This window comes from Pteropus medius, unplaced genomic scaffold (genome assembly GCF_902729225.1).
Source record: "Pteropus medius unplaced genomic scaffold, Ma_sr-lr_union100, whole genome shotgun sequence".
In the NCBI taxonomy this organism is placed as follows: Eukaryota; Metazoa; Chordata; class Mammalia; order Chiroptera; family Pteropodidae; genus Pteropus; species Pteropus medius.
In genome coordinates, this window is record NW_024352149.1 from 3,324,948 (window position 1) to 3,348,804 (window position 23,857).

Here is a 23,857-nt window from a genome sequence, read left to right on the forward strand (position 1 = left end):
CCTCCAGAACAAAGGGCAGGCATGCTTACTGCCCAGTATAACAAAGATAAAGTCTCCCTTGGGAGACTCTCCATTACAAAAAAAATTGGATTCCTTAAGCTCAGGGTTCTTGTCCTGTAATGCATCTCACTCAGTATGCAGGTGTCATCTGGGACCATTCTTATTGCCTCCCTGGGACTTGAGGGCAAGGGGAACTGAGCAAATATGCCAGTTCTCCTGATGCTTGTTGTGCCATGAGCGATAAAGTCCTTTGTCTCTGACCAGGAATCTCATGTTTCTTCCAGCATCTGGGAAACTAACACACTAACTTGTTAGCTTATAAATAGAATGAAATCTCAGGTTCTTCAGAGTTCTTGGTATAGCCTGCTTGCCGAATTTTGTCCTCTACCTTGATTATCTGCAAGCTCCTGTTTTGGTGGCATCTAGGTTAGAAAAAGGATATGTTTATTAATTGGAGTTTAAAAAATAGAATGGGGAAAGTTGCTTTGTGAAAATAGAGTTAAAGACTCTTGTTACCACTGTTCACATTTCTGTGCAGGTGAAACAGAAAAAGTAGCCATCATGGACAATCTTGAAGGACATAGAAGTCAGGGACAGGGTGTCATAAAACAGCAGTGTGTAGCCTAAAATAGATGTGGGGCATTGGAGACATGATTATTGCTGCTCGCCATCCAGGGCCTGGCTCAGTAAATATGAACTTCAAACCTATGTCCATCTGTCTTTCTGTCTATCAATCATCTCTCTATCTATCATCTATCATTTTTTCTAGTTTTGCCAGTTGGTGGAAGTACATTAGCTATCTGGTTCCCACAGATTTTTCTAACGCCCCTCACACCAGCATCCTTCTTCCAGCCAGATTGAGCATTGGCTCCTAAACCGTTGTACCCTGTAAATGGTACTGCACAAGGTCATCTATCTGCCACGCTTACTTCTAGGCCTGGGTGAGCTCTCTCCCCATATTGTGTGGTCATGTCCAGGTGTTTTCAATCGATTAGCCTCTTTATGGCCAGACCTGTTAATGTTCATAAAAGCATTAAAGAACCAAAAATAGCCACATCTCTTGAGTAGTTCCATTCTGAAGCTGGCTTGGATTTTATGTAACGCTGCTCTTTCCTCTTTAAAGCTTTGAATGTATCTATTTCCATCTCAAACTTTTCCTGTTCATAAAAATGTAGTTACTTGGATTGGATCGGAATTTGTTTTTTTCTGTCACAGAGAGACACATCAACACCCCTGAGTTGCAATGCTGCCTTTACAGTCAAACAAGCACCTGTTTCTCCCTCTCCCTAACATTTCACCTCTGTAAGTAAATGACCATCCATTAAAATATTAGTATAGTTAGGGGAGCCATACACATCACAGAAATTTTTTAAATAGGGTAATTAAAAAAGTCAGACAAAGGTTGTGATAAAGTTAATTAGGAACAGATCACTTCCTGTTGAATAAGGGCAGAATGTAAGAATCTCACCTTGGGGCTTGGCACGGATGTGCACCATATGACACATGATAACTGAAAAACTTGTGTGTCTTTTCCACACCTTCCCATTTCTATTTGGATATGCATTGCTCAATCAACAGTTCATACAACAGGTTTTGTTTTTTTCTTTGTGTATTGGGGGAGGTGGGGAAGTGGATTTGTTAAGGACCAGAAGGGTGAGAGTGTGGAATTCATTAAAAATGGCAAAAGCAAACAAGTCCAAAGTGAAGTTTATGTTTAACTGAAACTAACAGTAGAAGAGGGAATGGCAATATATACCTTAGATGCCATGCTGAGTTTGGAAGCCCAGTCTAGGCAGAGTGATGCCGAATGTCAGCTCTTCCACAAGAGCCCCCTTTAAAATCTTTTTCTCTCCATTTCTGCAGGACTGAGTATTGTTCTATTCTAGCAAGTTTTTAAAACTTCGCTCGACTAGGTATCCTTTTCCATTTTTTTTCCTCTCTCTGGTTGTTAAATTAATACCAAGCTCATGGGCTCAGATTATCTTTGCCTAAAGGAAGACAGGGCTTGTGTGCTTTGTAATATGACATTTTATCAGCCCAGTTGAAATGCAGTCTTTTAGGATTTGTGGCATTTCTCTCAAGCTCTATGCTAATCCTTCCGTTATCATATCTGTCAGATTTGTTGACTACAATCAGTTTGTCACCCAAAATAGGCATATCTGAAGACAGGTAACTAAGCCTACATTTCACAATGAGTTATTTTGTTTGCAAAGAGCTAAACCTAATGAAGTTTTAAACTGTGAGTCACCTTTTATTAAAGACAAAAGCCATCTGTCACCTTCCATCTATATTTTTGCCAATTCGTATTCATGAACAAATTGATATACTCCATTAGTTTCATAAACAAGAAAATGCAAGTCAAGAGTTCCTGGTGATTTGTTTACTGGTCAGTGATGCAGCCAGGATTTGACTCGGTGTAATGTCTACAGGGAAAGGGCTAAGCAGTTAGAAAGATTTTTCCCTCTAACTTGACACAGGCATATATCTACACACACACACACATCACACACACACACACACACACACACACACACACACTTTGACTCTACTAATCTTGAATTTGTGACAGAGTAATCCGGATGAAGAAGATTTTAGGCAGTAATGCAACAACCTAGGGGAAATTATAGCCAATTCCTTCTAGAAAGAGCTATTTTGGAAGAAACACTTTCATAAATAAAGGTAAGACTGGGATTCTAAAGTCTGTACAGTCTCCAGATGATGATTTCTAAATGTTGTGCCTTAGACAAAGAATGCTTTGTTATGTTGCTTACAGAGGGGAGAGAGACAAAAGAGGGGGAAAAAGAGGAAGATTTCAGCTAGTGACATGGTAGATGACCGTGGTTAGAAGGAAGAGACCCTTTACTATGACTCTTATTCTTTGCTAATTTTAACCTAACTCAAAATACTTTGGATAGAATTTTGTTGAAACCAGTGAGATGTTTAATTTTTTTGTCCAGGTGGATCTACAGTGAAGGTTATTGCTTTCATTAAGCTTATATTAAAAAGGGAATAGAGATAAATAAATTAACAAATACATAAACAATATAATTTAATAGAGTGATAAGTTTTGTCAGGAAAGTAAACCAGGTTATTGAAAACAGTTGACTGGGATTTGGCTGGCTGCAGATGATGAGGAAAGGGCTCGTAAATGAGGTGACATTTATGCTGAGAGTGAAAAAGGCAAGAAGATGCCCCTCTTTCTTATAAATATAATGCATATTCAAATGTTTTGCTAGATGATTGTAGGTAATACAGAAATGAAAATGACAGTCAGAGCTGCAAAGAGCTTAAGATCTCAGAGGAGGAACAGGATACAAGAAAAGAATAAGGCATTTAATAAAGTTCCATACACTCACACATTCTGAAATACCTCTTTGACATATATATCCAGCTGGAATTAATCTCTATGAGAACCAAGAAGATGACCAGCTAGTTCCACATTAAAGAAGTCTTCCTGGACAAGGAAGAGTATAACAGTCAAATCTCTTCATTGCAAACCTCAGAATCTAACTCAGGCTAATTTAATAAAAAATGGAGAATTACTAAATGAGCATAAATGGGTGAAATTGGTGAAAAATGGAAGACAGTCTTGGAAAATAGGCAGGAAACAAGACAATGCCAAAGATTATGCAGCAGCAAAAATCTGGCTAAGATGCCTCTATGTCACCATTTCTCTATGACATGATTTCTGTTGGGAACAGTGCTTCTATAGAAGAACCCAAGCCTGGCAAAGCCAGTCATAGACTGTACCAAATCAAACAAATACTGACAGTTTTATGCTCTTAAATCACTCCCACAAGGTTCAAAGTCATGGGCAAATGCATCCAGTATGCTGAGCCAACATACCATCCCTTTTCCAGGCTGGGGGGCAGGGAAAGATCTGGCTGGTTTTATAACTTTGGCTTCCATATGAGAGATAAACCCCTACATTCACTAAGACTCATGCAGTAAGGATTTCTTTGCGATAGGAAAAAGGATTGGCTTCTGAGCAGGAAAAATGACAAATATCCAATAAACTTCACCATTTTTGGCTGCTCAACATCCATGAGCATCTTTATCCTCATATCAATTTTCCAAAATAAAAAAGCTCTTACCTAATGTAATTGATATTTATATCATCAAAAAATTGTACTCACCTTATCCCAGACCATAGTCCTTTCCATCTCTACCATTTAAAGTAAATTTAAATTAAAATCTTCCATCTCTAGATCTGTCACAATCATTCTTCAATAGCGTCCAATGTAAAGCCTATACCACTATTCTCTCAGGACCAACAACATTATCATCACCTGAGAATTTGTTAGAATCCCAAAACCTTGGGACTCAACCCATGCCTATTGAATCAGAACCTTTAGGCACAGTGCTGAGCAATCTGAATTGTAATAAGCCTTCCAGGTGATTCTAAGAGCCATTGGTCTATAGACTTTCTGTGATGATAGAAATTTTCTATATCTGCATCATCCAATATAGTAGCCACTAATTATATGTAACTATTGAACAAATGGTAATATGGCTAAGGAAATGAATTTTTAATTTTATTTAATTTTAATTAACTTAAATTTAAAGAGCCACATGTGTCTAGTCACTATCATATGAGACAGTGCAGGGCTATAATATTAGACACTGTTGACATACAATGGTAGGAGAAAAAGGAGAGAAAAAATTAGAGGTGTTAAAATATATCAATATATATATGACATGACAAGAAAGAAAATATAGGTAGGAGCTTTGGCTAGTAACTAATATTGAGAGTGGTTACAAGATGGAGAATCAGTTACGAGAATAGTTTGTATTTATAATTCTCACACACTTTGTATTGCCTTGGTTTTCACACAGCGGCTCTACTGCTCAGAGCCCTTTAAGTGGTTGAATGACCCCAAATTTTATTTTGGAGGGATCTTAATCCTGTTGGTCCTGCCAGTTTTGTGTAACTAATAGTCTTCCATTAGCTTTTACCACTGGACAGAGTAGTAGATGAAAGTGCCTTAGGGGCTTCCTCCAACCCACTGATCTTCTCTCCTTCTTTCTTGGTGAAATAGATATCCTTGGCCACCTTAATAAGGTTAATTCTTATCTTGTCCAACATTTTAACCTTATTCTTCATTATATTCCTAGTAGCACTAGCTAATGCTCCTGGGAAGCAGACTGTTGTGGCCTCTTTAGTACACCACCTCAATCTTCCAATTTCCCTTCCGGAATGAAGGCACTAATACTCCAACTGCTAAGAGGGCTGCTAACAGACAGCCCTCAGCTGTCATTCCCCTTTGAGAATTGCCTTGGCTGAAGAGAGCCATCTCATTGAAGTTTACATTCTCCTTTGGGGTGATCCATATCCAATGATCGATAGACTCAGGAGTGTAAAGGCTGGGCCCTTTTACCTAATTTCGGACAGTTCTAAAGGATCAACCAATCTTAGCTACCCACAGAGCTGACAAGTTTATTGAAACTGCAGCATACCTGGACTCTCCACCAAGTCCTGCTTCCACATATCTTCCCTTCTACAGGTGTAGATCTCTAGAGCACTCCCTGATAAACCTGTCTGCTAATCTCCATTTCAGATTCTGCTTCCTGAGGATTCCACCTGCAAAATTGTCTCATTTCAATTCTGAAGAACAATGGTTTTATCCACTGTAAAAAGCAATCCCTCACTGAGCAGGAATCCAGAGTTATAGGAATGGGAAGAAAACTTTTTGTGAATAGATCATTTTTTTTTCTGAATGAATATATTCTTATGTGAAAGTAAAACTCCATATGTAGTTTGCTGGTTCAGAGCATCTATCATATCCAACAGTTCTAGACCACAATTTCTCATGGCTTTGTCTCCAAACTGGCAGGCACTATAACTAAGTTGTCAATCATCTTTTCTCTCATTTTTCTAAGGTCAGTTGATTCTGAGTACAGGATAAAACCATTGACTCTCTTTGACTCATGATGAAAAGCAAGATATTTCTTCCCACCAAGATTCATTCAAGAGGAATTCCCTTCAAATAAGAAGGTGATTAGAATACTCACAACTAAAATATTGATGTATTGCTATGGAGACTTTAAACTAGATAGCAAGAAATTACGTAGGATGAGGTAAATACACTCTAAATGAGAAGAACAAAAGCAACATGCGTGTAGCTGGGTAAGCACTAAATAGGTTCATGATATGGAAAGCAGTCTGGTTTGTCACAAAATGGGAGGCAAATATCATACCTAAAAATAAATATTGTCAATAATTTAGACACATCCATTAATATACAATTGTCAATAATTTAGACACATCCATTAATAAATATTTTACCCCCAGTTAATTATCTTCATATATTTTCAAATGGGACCTTGGGCATTAAATCTCTAGTGATCATAATTCAAATTAGTTTACATGCCCTAAGGTAAAAGAAAATAGTTTCATTTGAAATATTAGGTAAGTCTGACTTTCATAATTGAGATGAATCTTCTTGCTATTTAGTCTGACAACTGAATTTTCTGTACATGTTACATTCCATGGGGTATGAGTGACCATCTGGATCTTATTCGATGTAGATAATCAGGGTCATTTAAAATTACTCCGTCAACTGAATTTCTAAAATGTGCATAGGAATGCAAATGTCAATGTATGTCTGACAGCTTAATAGGATTATTTGAATTATTTGAATAGTTGTGAAAACTTCCTTTTGAAAACTGAAAATTAGCAGTAGTTGGGTAAAACAATTTTCCATATAGACAGAATCTAATTTGTTTCGCTTGGCTGATATATGAACTAAAAGTATCCTTAATTTGTTTATACATATGTGAATTTTATATACTCCTATACATACACACATACAGTCATAAAAGTAAGAAAGGGAAGTCTTTCCAGAGTACATGACATTTAAGCTTTGTTATGTAGATAAAATTTCTACACATGGAGAACCCTGTGTTAATTACCAGTGTATGGAGATGAGAGAAATTATCATGTGTTATAAAACTGTAAGAAATTTAGTATGGCTAGAAATGGTACATATATGAGAACAGCAAGAAATGGGGTTAGAAATGAATGAGGATCAAGTCACAAAGTCAGCTAGCTGAATCCATTGAATATTAAGATAAAAAACTAGCAAAAGAGATATCAAAATAGACAAAGCCCAGCATCCATTTATGATAAAAACTTTCAGCAAAGTAGAAATAAACATACCTCAACATAGTAAAGGCCACATATGACAAACCCACAGCTAACATCACAGTCAATGGGATAAAGCTAAAAGCATTTTCCTTAAAATCAGGAACAAGACAAGGATGCCACTTTTATCACTGTTCTTCAACATAGTATTGAAAGTCCTAGCCACAGCAGAAAAGAAAAAGAAATAAAATCCTCCAAACTGGAAATGAAAAAAATAAAACTGTCCTTATTTGCAGATGACATGTTACTATATAGAGAGAACCCCAAAGATTTCACCAAAAAACTATTAGAACTGATAAATGAATTCAGAAAAATAGCAGCATACGAAATTAATATTAAAAAGTTGGTTACACTTTTATACACCAATAATGAACTCTCAGGAAGAGAGATTAAGAAAACAATCCCATTTACAATTGCATCAAAAAATAACTTAAGAATAAATTTAACCAAGGAGGTAAAAGACCTGTACTCAAAAATTATATCATTGAAAAAGGAAATCAAAGAAGATATAGATAAATGAAAGTCTATACTGTACTCATGGATAGGAAAAATTGACATCATTATAATGTCCATACTATCCAACACAATCTATAGATTTAATGCAATCCCTATCAAAATACCATTTTGATATTTTGGCATTTTTCACAGAACTAGAACAAATACTCCTAAAATTTATATAGAGCCATAAAAGACCCTAAATAGCCAAAGCAATCTTGAGAAAGAACAAAGTCGAAGGTATCACACTACCTGATATCAAACTATACAAAAGGCCATAGTAAAACAACATGTAATGACGTAAAAACAGACACATAGATCAATGGAACAGAACAGAGAGCCCAGAAAGATATCCATGCCTATATGGTCATTTAATCTATGACAAATGAAGTAAGAATATACAATGGGGTAAAGACAGTCTATTCAATAAATGGTATTGGGAACACTGGACAGATGCATGCAAAAAGAAAAAAAAGAGAGAGAGAAAATGGACCACCTTCTTATGCCATATACAAGAATAAACTCATAATGGATTAAAAACTTAAACGTAAGATCCATAACTATAAAACTCCTAGAAGAAAACATAGGCATGAAACTCTCTGACATTGCTCTTAGAAGAAAACATAGACAGTAAACTCTCTGACATATCTCCTTGGGCAAGGGAAACAAATGAAAAAAATAAATGAGAGAAACATTCTCATGGGACGGGTAAATGTCATGAAAAGGAAACATCTTGGAGATGTCTGAGAAAAGGCTGGTTTCCTTCACATTTGCTTATGACTGACATCATATAATTATCTCATGAGTGTAGATCCCTTGATAATGAAAAAATAAGAGGAGAAAATGGCCAAGTGCATTAAATCTATCCTGGATTCTCATTAGACATTAAATAGTTTCTTTAAGACCTGGAGCACAGAGGCCAGTGGTTATTTTCATGACTACTATATTACAACAGTTATTTTCTTCCTTCTTGGATTTTGCCTTGGTTTTTAAGTAATATTCCTAAGAATCTGAAATGCATACTAAAATATACTAGGGTAACATGATTATTACATCTGTTGCTATAATTTGATTACCTTATTTTTTCTTACAGAGAACATAGTGTTAATAACAATCAAAATAATAGAAGAAAATAGCAAAAAGGAAACAAACCATGATTTACAAAAATAGGTTGTCCCAACGAAGTTTGTCCCAAGTGGGTGTAACTATATAGTTACTCACATGCCAAGATTACTCCATAAGATGTATTGAGATAAAGTCTTGTGAATATCCCCTGACCTTAGCGCTTTCATTGGGAAGATTTTGCTAGTAATATTTTCATTGATAGAGCTTATTTGACTTAACCAGGTCGAATATGATGATTTTCATATCTTTAAAAGTTTAAAGTGATTACTCTGTCATTGGGCCTGGAGTTATTATTAGCCAATGATAGAAAATGCAGACAAGACTTGATGTAATCATAAATTTTCCATGTCCCTCTCCTCTCTATTGGGATATAGAATTGAAAACCATTTTCCTTGCATAATTTAATTAATCTGTCACTTTATTTTGGAGGCTTGCTAGTTCATGCTCCAAAAGAACTGATTTATAGAGCATTACAAGGAAAAAAAGCCAGATGCCGAACAGAATTAAGCAGCATAAGCATAATGTAAGAGTAGAATTATTTTCAAATTAACATTAATTATAAAATAAGTTCAAAAGATTATTTACTGCTTAAGCTGAAAAGACTGTAGTTTATTGTTGTGACTAGAGTGGAAGTTAAAAAGAAAAAAGACTGAATTTTGATCTGAATTTTTTTAATCTGACTGAAGTTGCCTGTTACTTTACTAAAAAGTTAAAATCATATTAAATAATAGTAATAGCAATCCTTTAATAGTGCTACTTATTTAACAGATATTATACTAGTTTCTATTTACATATGTATTTTCTATTCTCACGAAATTTGCAAAGTAAAAGTGGTTAATGATTATCAAACCATGCTCAAGGAATGCTATTATTCCAACTTAGTTTACAAAATTTATTATGATGAGAAAAGAAAATTAAAGAGAGTAAGGGAAATGGGAAAATAACCACATTTTAACTTGGGAGACTCTATTTTCCAAAAATTTTAAGTATTAAGAATGAATTAAAAAAAGTCTAAATATCAGTTCCCTGAACAATATCTAAGAGATATTCTCTTTTAGAACATCTTGGAAAATATAAAAGCATATATTCTTTTGTAGTTCGAAACATTCATAAATAAAAGGAGAAAACTGAGTGATACAGGGAGAAGAACTGTTAGGTTTGAGAAAAACAAAGTTATAACTCTCAGCCTTTGAACCTTAGTCCTTTCTTTGCAAGGGGTTTGGGGTTAGGTTGGGTAGAGTGGAAGCCAGCACTTGCACAGTAGGTAAGAGAGTGTCTTAACTGAAGGGTGTGGGTTAAGTGGGGCCCTTTCACATACTCCAGATAGTTCTAGTTATTCTTCCATGTTTTTGCTAGAGATCATTATGGGTGGAACCAGGAAATGAACTACAGGAAGGTGGCTCGCTTAGTATGTGAAGGGGATTATTGGGATCGCTGGCTTCTATTTACCTTAGACCTAGGTAACAGGCACCCTTACTCTCACCTCCGCCCTACCCCAAATATAAGGGGTAGGATGTACTTCACTTCTGGCTGTGCCTCACCCCCTGGAGTAGAAGTTCATGGTACTAATGCCACGTGACCACCAGGAGCCCAAGTCCCTCTCCTTCTAGATTATGCTTGAGTACTTAGAATCTCAGAATTCCATGCCCAGCGGCCCTGAACTTGCTTCCAGGGCTCCATGAGACATTTTCAGGGTCTATTCCCCTAAGGGTGGACTACACCACATGTGTGATTATCTTTATGTCTAAGAGATAGTCAAAAAGAAGCTGTATGCATGCGTGTGGACAGAGTCTGGACATGCACACATGTGTGGCACCTCCTGATTTGGGATGAGGCCAAGATGGGAAGAGAGGTACTCCAGCAGGGACTAAGCACTGGGACATGCTTTCCCCTCACCGCTATGTTCCAGCACGAGATTCAAGGGAACCCGAGAATTCTAATTATCATCCTATCCTTCTAGAGCATTATAAAAACATATTTGTCAAAGTAGGAGAATAGAATGTATTTTATTTAACAGATTGTGAGCTTGACTTGTGACATTCAATAGCAGGTGGATTTCTATTTGTTCTCCTGGTCCAGGCCCCATCGATATTAAGGACAGGCATACCAGATATTCTAGATGAAACTGTTTAAGTTTACATTCTCTCAGGGCATAGACTCTTTCATCCTTGGCACCTAGCTCAATGCCTGATGTACAGTAAGTACTCAATAAGTATTTGTGGAACAAAAGACTGAATTTGACTTGTTCTTATAACTGAGTGGTGAAAAATCACATTTTGGGGCAAAAGCTTCTGGAGTTGGAGATAAGAACCAGTATCTCCTATAACAACAGAGAGTAGATTTCTTGTGTGGATCACTTAGCAATATTTTTGTCACTTAGCAAATCCACAGTAGATGTTACCAACCATTATTAATTATATAGTCTATGGATTGTGAATTCCAGAGATTTCATCAGCCGAGACTTAGAAAACGTAGTTTGTGTAGTTGCTTTAAAATATGTAATCAATTTCTTAATATTGTAAAAGTTCACATGGAAAGATTCCTTTAAAAAGAAAGAAAAGATTTCTTTCTATCTGAATAATTCAGCATTTATTCCAATTAGTGGGTAACAGAAATTGTCAAACTATTTATTTGATTAACTCTACAGATATGACATCCTCAGAGTAGACATAAAATTTATTTTATTTTAACATTTTATTTTATTATTAGTTTCAAGTATACCATACATTGATTAGATATTTACATAGCTTATGAAATGATCTCCCCAATTACTCTATTTCCCTTTTGGCTCGTCACACAGCCATTGCATTCCCTGTGCCATGCTCCCCATCCCCGTGACCATTTATCAACTACTAATTTGTATTTTAAATTATATTTTAAATGGGAGAATTTCATTGCCCTCAAATTCTAATCTGACTGTTAGATGTTTTTAAATATATATTTGATGTTTTTTGTAGGTTTTATCATCCATACTCAGACTTTGATTCCAAAATATACATGTAAATTTCTGAAACATACTGTATACAGAAGTGACAAAGGTTTTGATTAAGTTACAAGAAGAAATACTATACATATTTGATAATGAATGAGGGACTGAATCTTATTTCTTAAGAGAATCTGTCCAAAGGATACGACATCCATCCATTAGCTTTCCTAAGTTTATTCTTACTCTACCCATAAGAAGTGCTGAGCCATAATTATGTCAGGCCCCTACAAAAACCACACAAAAATACCTTTCTGGGTTAGATTCATATATATACTTTACCTTTTAAAATGTGCAATACCACATTTGCCTATTTGAACAATGTTTCTCTAATGAAACAGGGATTACAATGGCCCAAGAGTTTCAGAGAAACCCTTGCCTTTCCAGAAAAATTTGTATGGCAGTGGTGGGGGAGATTAGTTTACTGGAGTACTTAACTATGTAACCTGGAGTGAGCTTCCTGTTCTTTAGTAGCTGACATAATTTGAGCCAATTCATTTCCAGAGAATAGCGATTAGCTTATTCTAGAGGACAGGTAAAATCTACTCATGTGTTTTTCTTACTCAGGCCCTCTTTCATTCGTATTTTTAATTCTCTTTTAGTTTTAATTACATATACTATTCAAAATCCTTTTGAGAACAGGCAGGCTATAAATACTCTATACTCCATGATACGAGCTCACAGACAGCAGGGTTATTATGCATTGTTAGTACCTGTCTCAGTGCCTTCGTCCAGTGTGCTTGCGATATTTATGTTGTCAATAAATAAATGAATGAAAGTAGGCAGGACACTTGAATATTTCAGAGAGATCCAAAATTTTAACAGTATATTTTAAAATTTACCATGAAGCTATAATTTTTCAGGGAGAAATGGTATCCTGGGCAAGAGAAAGCAAATTGCAGAGTCTCCTAAGCCCTTCTTATCTAATAGTGTTATTGACAGAACCAACCCAGTGTACTTTCCTGGCAGAGTCTGTTGTTCAGGCAGAGGGCAGCAACAAGGAGGCCAATTTCCTGGAAAATAATTTGTTCAATACCCTCTCTACTACTCTCTTTTACCAAAGAGATATTTAAATATTTAAGAGAATTTAGTTTTGGTTTATCACAATAATAACATAAGCTAAGTGGGAGAAGCACATTTGTCTTCATTTTCCCAGATATTTCCCCCTAATATTCCTAGAAAAACATTCATTTTCTCCATAAATGTTTTCCTCTTGTTCAGTTGCAGTCTGTAGGCTGCAAGAGTTGATCGTGGGCAACTGTACCACGATCGACGAGGGTAGTAATCCCATCTGTTGTCCACTAGTTATGATAGCCCCATGGGACTATATCGATAAACCAATGGTCCTTCTACAATTATAAATAAATGTGGGTAGAAGAATGATGAGAATTGTGGCAATATCGTTATAAATCTGTATTGGTATAACACTGTTTTTATAGCTGTCATATAGTCTCATTTGATCCTCACAATATCTGTGAGTTAGAATAATTATTAGTATACTCATTTCAAAGTTGAGAAAACCAATGCTTATAAAGATTGAGGAGCTGGTACCAGCTCACAGGTATCACACTGCCACTACAGGACACAATTAAAATGAAAATTAGCCATAGAAAGGAATGAGAGAGTATTGCTTAGTTTGCTAAAAAGAGATGTTTTCCTGAAGATTCTGTAAAGATGAAAAAGGAGAGCCAATTTAACTAAAGTCCTTAGAAAAAAGAATATAAATAGCATCCAAGACTTTCCCCAATTGCATAGTGTTGGAATTTGAAAACTTATTTTAAAATGGATTCAGTACAGGCACCATATTGAGCTGGCACTGCCATAGATTAGATGAGTATTTTCATCTTCAAAAAGTGACTTCTTTTCAACTTATACCAATAACAAAAGTATAACTAATTTGTTCTTTCTCCCAAAATGTGATGTTCTCATTTCAGTAATAACTAAGCTAAGCATGTTTCCTACATGTCAGGTACTCTCCTAAGATACTTCATATATTTTAACTCATTGAATTTTTCTAGTAGCCTTAGGAATTTAGTCTGATAATTATGCCCTTTTTACAGATGAAAAAATTGAGGCATAAATCAGTTAATAAATTTAACCAACTAGTAACTAACAGAGGCAGAATTTGAACCTGTACCACAACCATCATTTTTAACACTAAGCTCTAATGTCTGTGAAATAAACAGCAGACCTATATTTCTCTGGTAGAAACATTATAAATGATAAAATTTCTTAGGGAATAACTTCCTCCCACAAAAATTACTGCCAAATACAAAATACAACATTTTCTTTTACATGCTTCCTCTACAAAAACAAATATGATAGGGTGATAATTGTGATTTCAGGATTAAATGAAATAGAGCAACACCAAATGGTCTATATTCACTTGAACTCCTGGGTACTCCAGATGCCAATGCTTATTGTTCTCACATATATTTTTTGATGGAAATATTTCGGAGGAGGTAAAACAGTGATGAGATCATAGTGACTGCCTACACATCAGGTGAAGTATACCACGGTTTGCTAAACCTCTTGAAAATAGAGATTAAATTACTTACATAGGAAGGTGCCCTCAAAATTGTTCCATGGAAATGCACACAGAAGCAGTGTAATTTTTACCATAAAAATAAAAGGTCTGAAAGGAAATACACCAACTTAAAATAGTAGTTACCTCTAAATGGTAGAGTGATAGTAGATTTTTTAATATTTATATTATTTAAAATTTTCTAGAGTAGATATGTGTTGCTTTTCAAAGTACGTAGAAAGTAATAGGTATTGTTTTAAAAAATATATAGAAAATATAGAGGAAAATTAATTACTAAGAGAGTTACTGAGAGTAGAACTTAAATGTCCTCACCACAGAAAAGAAATGGTAATTATGTGACATGATTAGCCATTATTTCCATTATTTAACACTATAGGGTACTCATTTCACAATATATAAGTGTGTCAAATCAACACTTCGTGCCCCTTAAACTTTTAAACTTACAGAATGTTATATGTCAATTATATCTCAAGGAGCTAGAAAATATAAATAAAATTAAACAATATACTGAAACTTGTCACAAAGTAGATAGTCTTAAAACATGTTTTCCTTAAAGAATAATATTATGATTTTAGTTTAATTGCTCTTCAAAGACTTATACATAGAGAACTATCATAAACTTTTATAATGAAGGTCAGCAAACTTTTTCTGTTAAGGGCCAGATAGTAAATATTTTAGGCTTTGCAGGTCAGAAAAGCTTCATTACAACTACTTGGCTCAGCCACTGAAGTATGAAAGTAGCCACAGACCATGTGGAAACAAACGAGCATAGCTGTGAAGGCACAGATGAGGTCCCTACTTTCACGGTTCTCACTTCATAGCAAGTAGGAGGGAGACAGAAAATAAACATGTAAATAAATGAATAAATAAGATAATTTCAGATAGTAAAGAGTGCTATGAATAACATGAAACAAGGCCATGAGATGTATTTTTAGAGGGTAGGGTAAGGATGGGAGTGAGATTTGCTCTGGATTTGTGCTGATCAATAAGGTAGCCACTAGCCATATGTAATGATTTGAATTTAAAGCGATTAACATTAAATTTTAAAAAGATAAATTCCCCAGTCATACTACATATTTCAAGTGCTATAGTGACATGTAGCTAGTGCTATCATTTTGAATAGCACATAAGAACACTTCCATTATCACAGGAAGTTCTATTAGATAGCATAGATCTAGATAAAGATATGATCGAAACAAAGATCGATTGATTGATCGATTGATTGATTAAAAGTAAGAAAGAAAGGGAGGGAGGAAAGGAGGGAAGAAGAATGAAAGAGAGAAGGAAGGAAGGAAGGAAGGAAGGAAGGAAGGAAGACAGGAAAGAAGAGAGAAAGAAAACAGATAAGGGCATAGAAATGATAGAGATAGAAATAGATCTAGATAAAGACATAGATATAGATATAAAAGTGATGGCTTCTCTGAGGGGCTGATATTTGATCTGAATAATGAGAAGATGCTAACATGAAAATGTCAAGACAGAGTGTTCCAGGAAAAGGGAAGAACAGAGTGGAGGCTGAGACTGGGAGGAGCTTAGTGCGCTGGAAAGACAGACAGACGGAGGGGGAGGAAGAGTTGGAGAGCTAGGGAGCAGATCACTAAGTTTTTTTTAAGGAATTTGTATTTTAAGCTAATAGCAAAGGAGATTATTGGGGACATATTAAGTAAAAGAGATATCAATCTGATTTAAAGTTTTTGGAGATCTGTCTGGTGCCCATGTAGAGAATGAATGAATTATTAGATTGCAAAATGAGAGTAAGGAGTTCTTATAAGAAACTATTGTAGATGAGAGATAATGGTGGCTTGGAATGGAGGTAGCAATATAGAAGGTGAGAAACCATTTAGATTATATTTTAAAGGTAACATTGATTGGATATGCTGTTGAATTGGATGAGTAAACAGAGAAGAAAAAATATTAAGAATGATTTCTAGTTTACTTTTTGAAAATGGAAATAGTAATTATTAAAAAAGAGTACAGTTTGGGAAGAAAATCAGGAGTTCTGCTTGGAGTAGTAAGTTAAGTTGTATATTGGATATTTCTATGAGGTTCCCATGACTGCAGTAACAAATTACCACAAACTCTATGGCTTAAAACAACAGAAATGCATTCTTTCACAGCTCCAGAGGCCAGAATTCAGTTATACTGAGCCAAATCCCAGGTGCCAGGTGTCAGCGGGCCCTCACTTCCTTTAGAAGCTCAAAGCAGAATTCATTGTTTGCCTTTTTGTCCAGCTTCTGGTGGCTGCTGGCTCTACTTGACTCCATGGTCACACTGCCTCTTCCTCTTCAGTGTGTCTTCTCTTCTCTCTATACGTAATTGTTTTCAGCCCCTTTCTTATAAGGACACATATTATCACATTTACTTTCCAAAGGATATTCCAGAATAATTTCCCCATTTCAAGATCCTTAACTTAGTCACCTCTACAAATAACATCACATTCCCAGGTTTTAGGGGTTAGGACGTTGATATCATTTGGGGGCCGTTTTTCAGCCTACCACAATGTCTGAGGGGAGAGATTGAACTGAATATGTGCATCTAAACCTGAAAGAAGGGATGAGGAACTAAAGATATGAATTTAAGTAGTCAGTGTATTGATGTCAGGTGAAGCCATGTGACAAGCATAACCACTTAGGATGTAAGAGGAGAACTGAAGACCAGACCCCGGGACATTCCCAAATATGGAAGCTGGACAGAAAAGGAGATTTCTGCAAAAAAGACAGGAAAGGGCTATTTAGTGGGTTAGAGAGAACAACAGGAAGATATGGTGCCGCAGAATCCAAAGTAGAAAAGTATTTTAATGGATAAATCACCAAATGCATTAAATGCAAATGAGAGGTCAATTCAGATGAGATAGAAAATTAACCATTGCTTTTGGCAAGAGGAGTTAGTGAATGGAGATGGGGCATAAGATCCTAAGTAAAATTGGTGACGAGGGAATGAGAGTTCTATTTCTGGCAGTATGGTGTTCTCAACAATCTGAAAACTTCACAGTTCATAAAAAAGAGCTTGAAATGTTTGATAAAATATAGAAAACATTCTCAACGATGTAGCAGAACTCTCTCTTCCTCTCTTTGTCTGTCAGTCTGTCTGTCTCTCTCTGATACAAACGCACACACACACACACACACACACATTAATAATAGAAATTCTCAGATCTCTAAAGCAACGAGAATTTGAAAACAAAGTGTGAAGCAGCTACAGAAATATTTGTCCATTTGAGATGCAGTTGTTAGTGGCCATGAGATTTTGGTATTGAGACACCCACCTAAACCTACCTTAAAGTGTGATTTATGAAAATATTTGCTTTACAGAAAAAAATATGACAAAATTTGTCAAACTTGACCTGGGATCTGGATTTTTTAAAAAATCTGGACAATTTTAATCACAGGCCTGTGCGCGCAACAGTTGAAATTTGAATTCACACTATCTGCCCAGGGCAGTAAAAACCAAGCTAAAAAATTAACAAAAATAGTCCTGGTCCACAACAATCTAGGTTGCTGGAACATGACAAAGTAAATCTCCTCTGGACAATATCACTGTGCCTGCAACCCAGGCAGCACGGAATTTCTAACCTAACAAGACCCTAAAATACAAGAGGAAATAAGCCACGACAGCAAAACTGCAGAAAGGAACATCAAAGAATAGGGTTGGACTCCTAGGCGTTTCAGATAATAAACGCTGATTTCATTATTTCATTTTCTTTGCTGTTTTAACTTTACAGAAATAGTATTGAAAGGCATAAGGAAATAAAATGCTGAATCAGAAACATGAGAAACCCAATGCTAACCAAAAAACAAAACAAAAACAAACAAACAAAAAACCAGACAAACAAAATGCCAAATAGCAATTTAGAAGTTAAATATATAATAATTGAAATTAAAAACTCTGGATGAGTTGAAGAGCATGTTAAACCCAGCAGCAGAGGAAAAAAGTAAATTAGAAAATAGAGCTGAAGAAATCACCCCCGCAAAAAACAGAGAGACAGTAGGATGGGAACTTTGATAGAGAGCTGAGGAGAGAGAGAAGATTGGATGATAGTTACCTATCACTGCTTAACAAACCACCTGAAAACACAGTGGCTCATGACAGCAATGACTTCTTATGTCTCTCTCTGTGAGTGGCTGAGCAGTTCTGTTGCTGGTTCTACCTGAACTCCTACGCATGTACCTGCACTTAACTCGAGTGTCGATTAGGTTCAGTTGGACAGCTGGAGTAGCTGGACCTCTCCCTTCACCAGCTTCCGCACATAGTGGTGCAGTGTTCCAAGAGAGCAAGCTCTAATGTGCAAGTGCATAAGCAAGTCTTCTCATATCACCTTTGCTAATGTCTCATTAGGCGAAGGAAGTCCCATGAACAAGCCCAGAGCCAATGTGGGAAGGAACAATCTTGAGATACCAAAATCATTAGAGTAACATCTACTACAAATGAAAAAGCCTAACATACATCTAAATGGAGCTCTAGAAAGTAAGGAAATTTTGTAACAATTAAGAGAAATAGGGAGAGGCACTGTTTGAATATTTAGTGGCTAGGTGTTTTCCAGAAGTGATTTATATATTGTGTGTATAAATGTCTCTAGACTTGGAATACCCAACTAATCCGAAGTAAGCTCCCTTAGAACCCGTAGTGTAAAGCATCAGAGAACTAAAGTGAATAAAAAATGGCTGTTTACCCACAAAGGAATGACAATTAGCTAGTTTTTCAACTCTAATAATGATATCAGAAAGTAAAATAATATTTTCAAAAGCTGAGCAAAAATAACCATCAACAAAGGATTCTATATACCCAGTAAACCATCTTTCAGATCAAAACTAAGAGACATTTTCATAAAATTGAAAACTGAGTTTGCAAGGAAGTGACCATCACTAAAGGAAATTTTAAAGAACATATTTCATGAAAAAGGAAATGACTCCAGAATGAAGTCTGAGATGCAGAAATCAATGACAAGAAAATCAATGAGAAGCACAGGTGCATCTAAACTGACATTTGATGTATCAAACAACAATCATAATGTCTAATCTGTAGGGTAAAAATAGCGAACCTAAAACACTAGAAATTATAACAAACAGACGCAGGGTGTTAAAGAATATAGATGTTCTTATGTTGGACAGAAGGAGAACAAAAATGTTGATATATTTGGGGATTTCTTAGATATGAGTATTAAAAGTTCAGGAATCATCACTAGTGAAAATAAAAAAAAAAAAAGATGATATAGCAATATTAATATCAGATTGGATAGGCTTATTGTTAAAGGCTTTTATCCTTAGAGATAGGGAAACTTTGCAATGATAAGAAAATACAGATGAGCTTCCAGGCCGGGGCATGGGAGGAGGTGATGGGAGACAGTCCGGAGAGGGCGCAGGGCTCCCTGCTCCTGTCCATAAACCTTGCCCTGTGTGTCTCTTCGCCTGGCAGTTCATCCACTCCACCTTACACCTTTCCATCACTAACAGGAAAAAAAAAAAAAGATTTGAAGCCCTATAACACCAAATGCAAGAAAGTCTCTTCTTAAACTCTCCAGCCTTTCAGCTTTTTATTTTAGATGAACATTATATAGAAATGAGAATGCAGATATAGGGAGAGGCATCAGCCAAATGGTGGTATAGGAATTTCTAGAGTCTGTCCCCACCCAGAAACATAAATTTAAACCACGATCCATGCACGAAAATACCTTTACAAGAGCTAAGGCTTCCAGGTGAGGGATTACAGCACCTCGGTGAAGCACAGAATCAGAAAAGTCACACTAAGGAGAATAAGAAAGATATATTCATATTACCCCCATCACTTCTCCTTCAAGCCCTGGGAGCCCAGCACAGAAAGACACACCCTGACCATGGCAGAAGGAGAGTGAGGTGATTTTCTCACACACCCCAGTGCTGGCCACCCCAGCAGTAGGCTGACTCCTGCAGCCCTAGGTAGCTCCAGGTGGACTCCCATGAGCCCAAGACCTTGGATTGCCCTGGTGCATGCTGACTACCATGGCCCCAGGTGGCTTCCATGGCACCATTCTCCCTATGGGCTCCCATGAACCCAGGCTCTGACCCATCCCAGTGCTGACCGTGGCCTCAGAAGGCTGTTGTGACACCAAGCTCCTGGTAGACTCCAGCAAACCCAGGCTCGCAGCCCATCCAGCCTGAGCCAACTCTGATAAGCCTAGGTAGCTCTGGTGGTCCCAGGCTCCTGGTGGACTCCTGTGAATCCATCCCAGTGCTGGCTGGCTTCAATGGCAGCAGGCTCCCAGTAGGTTCCCACAAACCCAGGCTTTTGGCACATCCCAGTGCTGGCTGGCTCCCGTGGCCCTGCTAGGCAGGCACTGCAAAACTAGTCTCCCAGTCTGCAACAGTACAGTACTGGCCCCCATGGACCCAGACGCTGGGAATACCTAGTGATTCTCAGCACCTAGTTGGCTGCAGTGAACCCAGGCTCCAGGCTTGCCCTGTAGACCCAGGCAGCAGGCCGATCCTTTTGAACCCAAGCATCAGATCTGCTCCTGCAGATACCACCAGGTGGTCTACTCAGCATCTCTGGACAAGCTGACTGGTGCAGAGGATTTGAATAGACATTTTTCCAAAAAACCAGACAAATGGCCTACAGGTTCATGAAAATGTGCTCAACATCATTAATCATCAAGGAAACACAGATCAAAATCACAATGAGCTGTCGCCTTAATACCTGTTAGAATGGCCATCATCAAAAAGATAAGAGATAGCAAGTGTTGGCAAGGATATAGAGAAAAGAGAATCCTTGTGTGCTGTTGGTAGGAATATAAATTGGTTTAGTTACTATGAAAAACAGTATGGAGTCTCCTTAAAAATAAAAATAAAAAAACATAACTACCATATGATCTAGCGATCCTACTCCTGGGTATATATCCAAAGGAAATGAAATCAATATCTCAAAGAAATATCAACATCTCCATGTTCATTACAATATTATTCATGGAAACAACCTGAATACCCATTCTAACAGGTATAAGTCAGGTGTCTGAAATGGAGTTTCAGAAGTGCAAGATTTAGGGTAATAGATCCATGGAATGGATGGTTGAGATATAGAAAAAAAAGATCACTGTTGCTGAGGAGGTCACAAAACTGCAATGTCACTGTGTTAGCTACATCCTCTCCCTGGATTTTGAAATTGTTCATAATGATAACAGAAATAATGAAGAAGGCAGTGGTCCAGTGTTAATGTATTCATGGATATGGTCTGCAAGTCTCTGCGGACAGCAACAAGGAGGGACAATATGACAGAGCCTGATTTTCCAAAGACCTGTGCTTTGGTTTCATTGTTTTTGTTTTTCTTAATAAACAAGGAAGGGAAAATATTTTTAGAAGTGAACAAAGAGCAAGGAGAGCATAAAGTGAGGCCAGTGGTGATGATGGTGAGGGGTTTATCTGATGGCTCTTCAGAGGAAGTAGCGTCCTTAGGAGGCAACTAAATCAGTTCCATCTAGATAAGGAAGGTGACGTCCAGAAAAGAGGCTGAGGCTTGTCAGAGGGAGCTGCCGGTGGCTCACTATTCTCTGCAGAGGGCACAAGCCCAGAGTGCGGGAAGGTGTGGGAAGGTGGGGTGGGGTGGAAATCAGTCAAGTTAGGTAATACACTCAATTGTGTACGTACTGGGACATGGAAAATGATCTGGAAACTTGGCTTCTAACAAGCACTGTGAGGCATAATGGGAATATCCCAGTGTCTATAGAAATGAAGGCATTTGGTTTAAGTGAAACTCCAATGTATTTAGAGGTAGAAGATAAGCTGTGTTAGCTCAGAATTCACATTTCTCTACTTTATTAGGCTTGTGTCATCATTCCTCAACACACACCTCTACTGAGATCGATCCACTCTTCTTTTTGTATTCTGATTTGACTGCAGCTAGGGTGTCCGTTTGTTTCCTCATGAAATTGTGATGGTCTTGTCGAGCTTCGTTTTTCTTTTGAATCTCTGACAGTATCTAGCGAAGTGCTGGATGCACAGTGGATATTCAATAAACATTTGATTGATTGAGCTATAAATTTCTTTTGTCTAGGTTATAACCAGCACTCAGGCCCTCGATATCACTATAAATCGGGAAGTAAAGGATCTAAGCTTTTATTAGAAACTTTTTCATATTTAAAAAAAATCTTAGCTGGTAAGGGTTTAGCCATTACTCTCACTTTCTCCTCCCATCATCACAATCTAAGGTTTATAAAAACATAAGTAGTTGCCGTGGAGACAATTGCTGCCATTAGAGGAGCCATTTGGGAGTAAAAGCAAGAACAGTTGTAATAGTCAACAGTGAGACTTTACATTAATCCTTTTGCTTTCAATAATAAAACTGAAAATAAAAAACCAAAAAAAAAAAAAGCAGATACCGGAACCCACTTTTTTTTGTTACAGAGCTGATGACCATTTGGTACATACCAGTGGATGCTGCCCTTTGTTAAGATATTGAAATAATTCCATATTGGTTGCAAAATAGCCATTGCCTCTTAGACACTCCTAAGTACCACTCCACGACCCCTGCTACCCCATTCTTGTCCCTATATTCTCCACAATTTCTCATAATTTAGCAACTGAAGGTTAACGCCTGGTCAAAGAGAGCTCAGCACTATGGCTGTTGTTGACATACTAGCCATACTAACATGGTGAATCTACCAGCTGTGAAATATAGTGAATATCATTTCTGACAGCATTTATCAGAGATTACAAACTACTGCCCTACAGGCATGATTTACGTGGCTCTCCTGGGCTTTTACATTCCTCTAAAATTATTGAGTGGCATTTAAAACTTCCGTGACTTCAGGTACTAATACACATTTTTGGCTCCTTCTGAAAAATTGGAGATCCTGGCAACACTGGGCTTTTGTTCCAAAAAGATCAGCTGGGCAGAACGGCGACTGTTCCTGGCAAACACTGCCTATGCTCTCTAGTCACCACACGTCACCCCTTCTCACTGTTCATCCCATGGGCAGCACCTTTTAATGTCACTAGTCTTACCCTTGTGCATGTTTACATTTCTGTGCCCTGTGCTAAATAAACTCAAGTCAAATTCCTGGGCGCTGTGCTCCATTCCAGACTTTAGGGGTCATTTGGTGCGACACCGGCTCGGCGTGAGTCCACCCCTGCTGTTTCTCCTTGATCTTCCCGTGCCCTTGCTTCTACCAATTATAACGGCCACTCGGGTCCCTTCACTTCTAATTCAAGATGGCACATTCAGACTTTGCAGACAAGAGAACCTTGTCTATGGTGCCTACACCCCTGAACTTCCACAGAAAAAGACCTTGGGAGAATCACGCACGTTGGTCTTGATATTTACCCCAAATAAAAAGTAGGAATGAAATTTTGTGACCTCTGCTATATATATATTTGCTCAGTAAGTGAAAAATTAAATATTCTACAGGAAAACGGATGCTGCCAATTATTCTGCTATTTCTGGGAAGGAAGCAGAGTCAGGCCCAGGGTTTCTATCTGCTCACCTGCTATTTCCTTCCTTAACTGTGACTGGCACCTTACAGTTTGTGAACTCGCAGCTATACCTAAGATAAAAAGGAATGTTCCCACACCACAATTAATCAGAGTCCTTGGCACAGTTT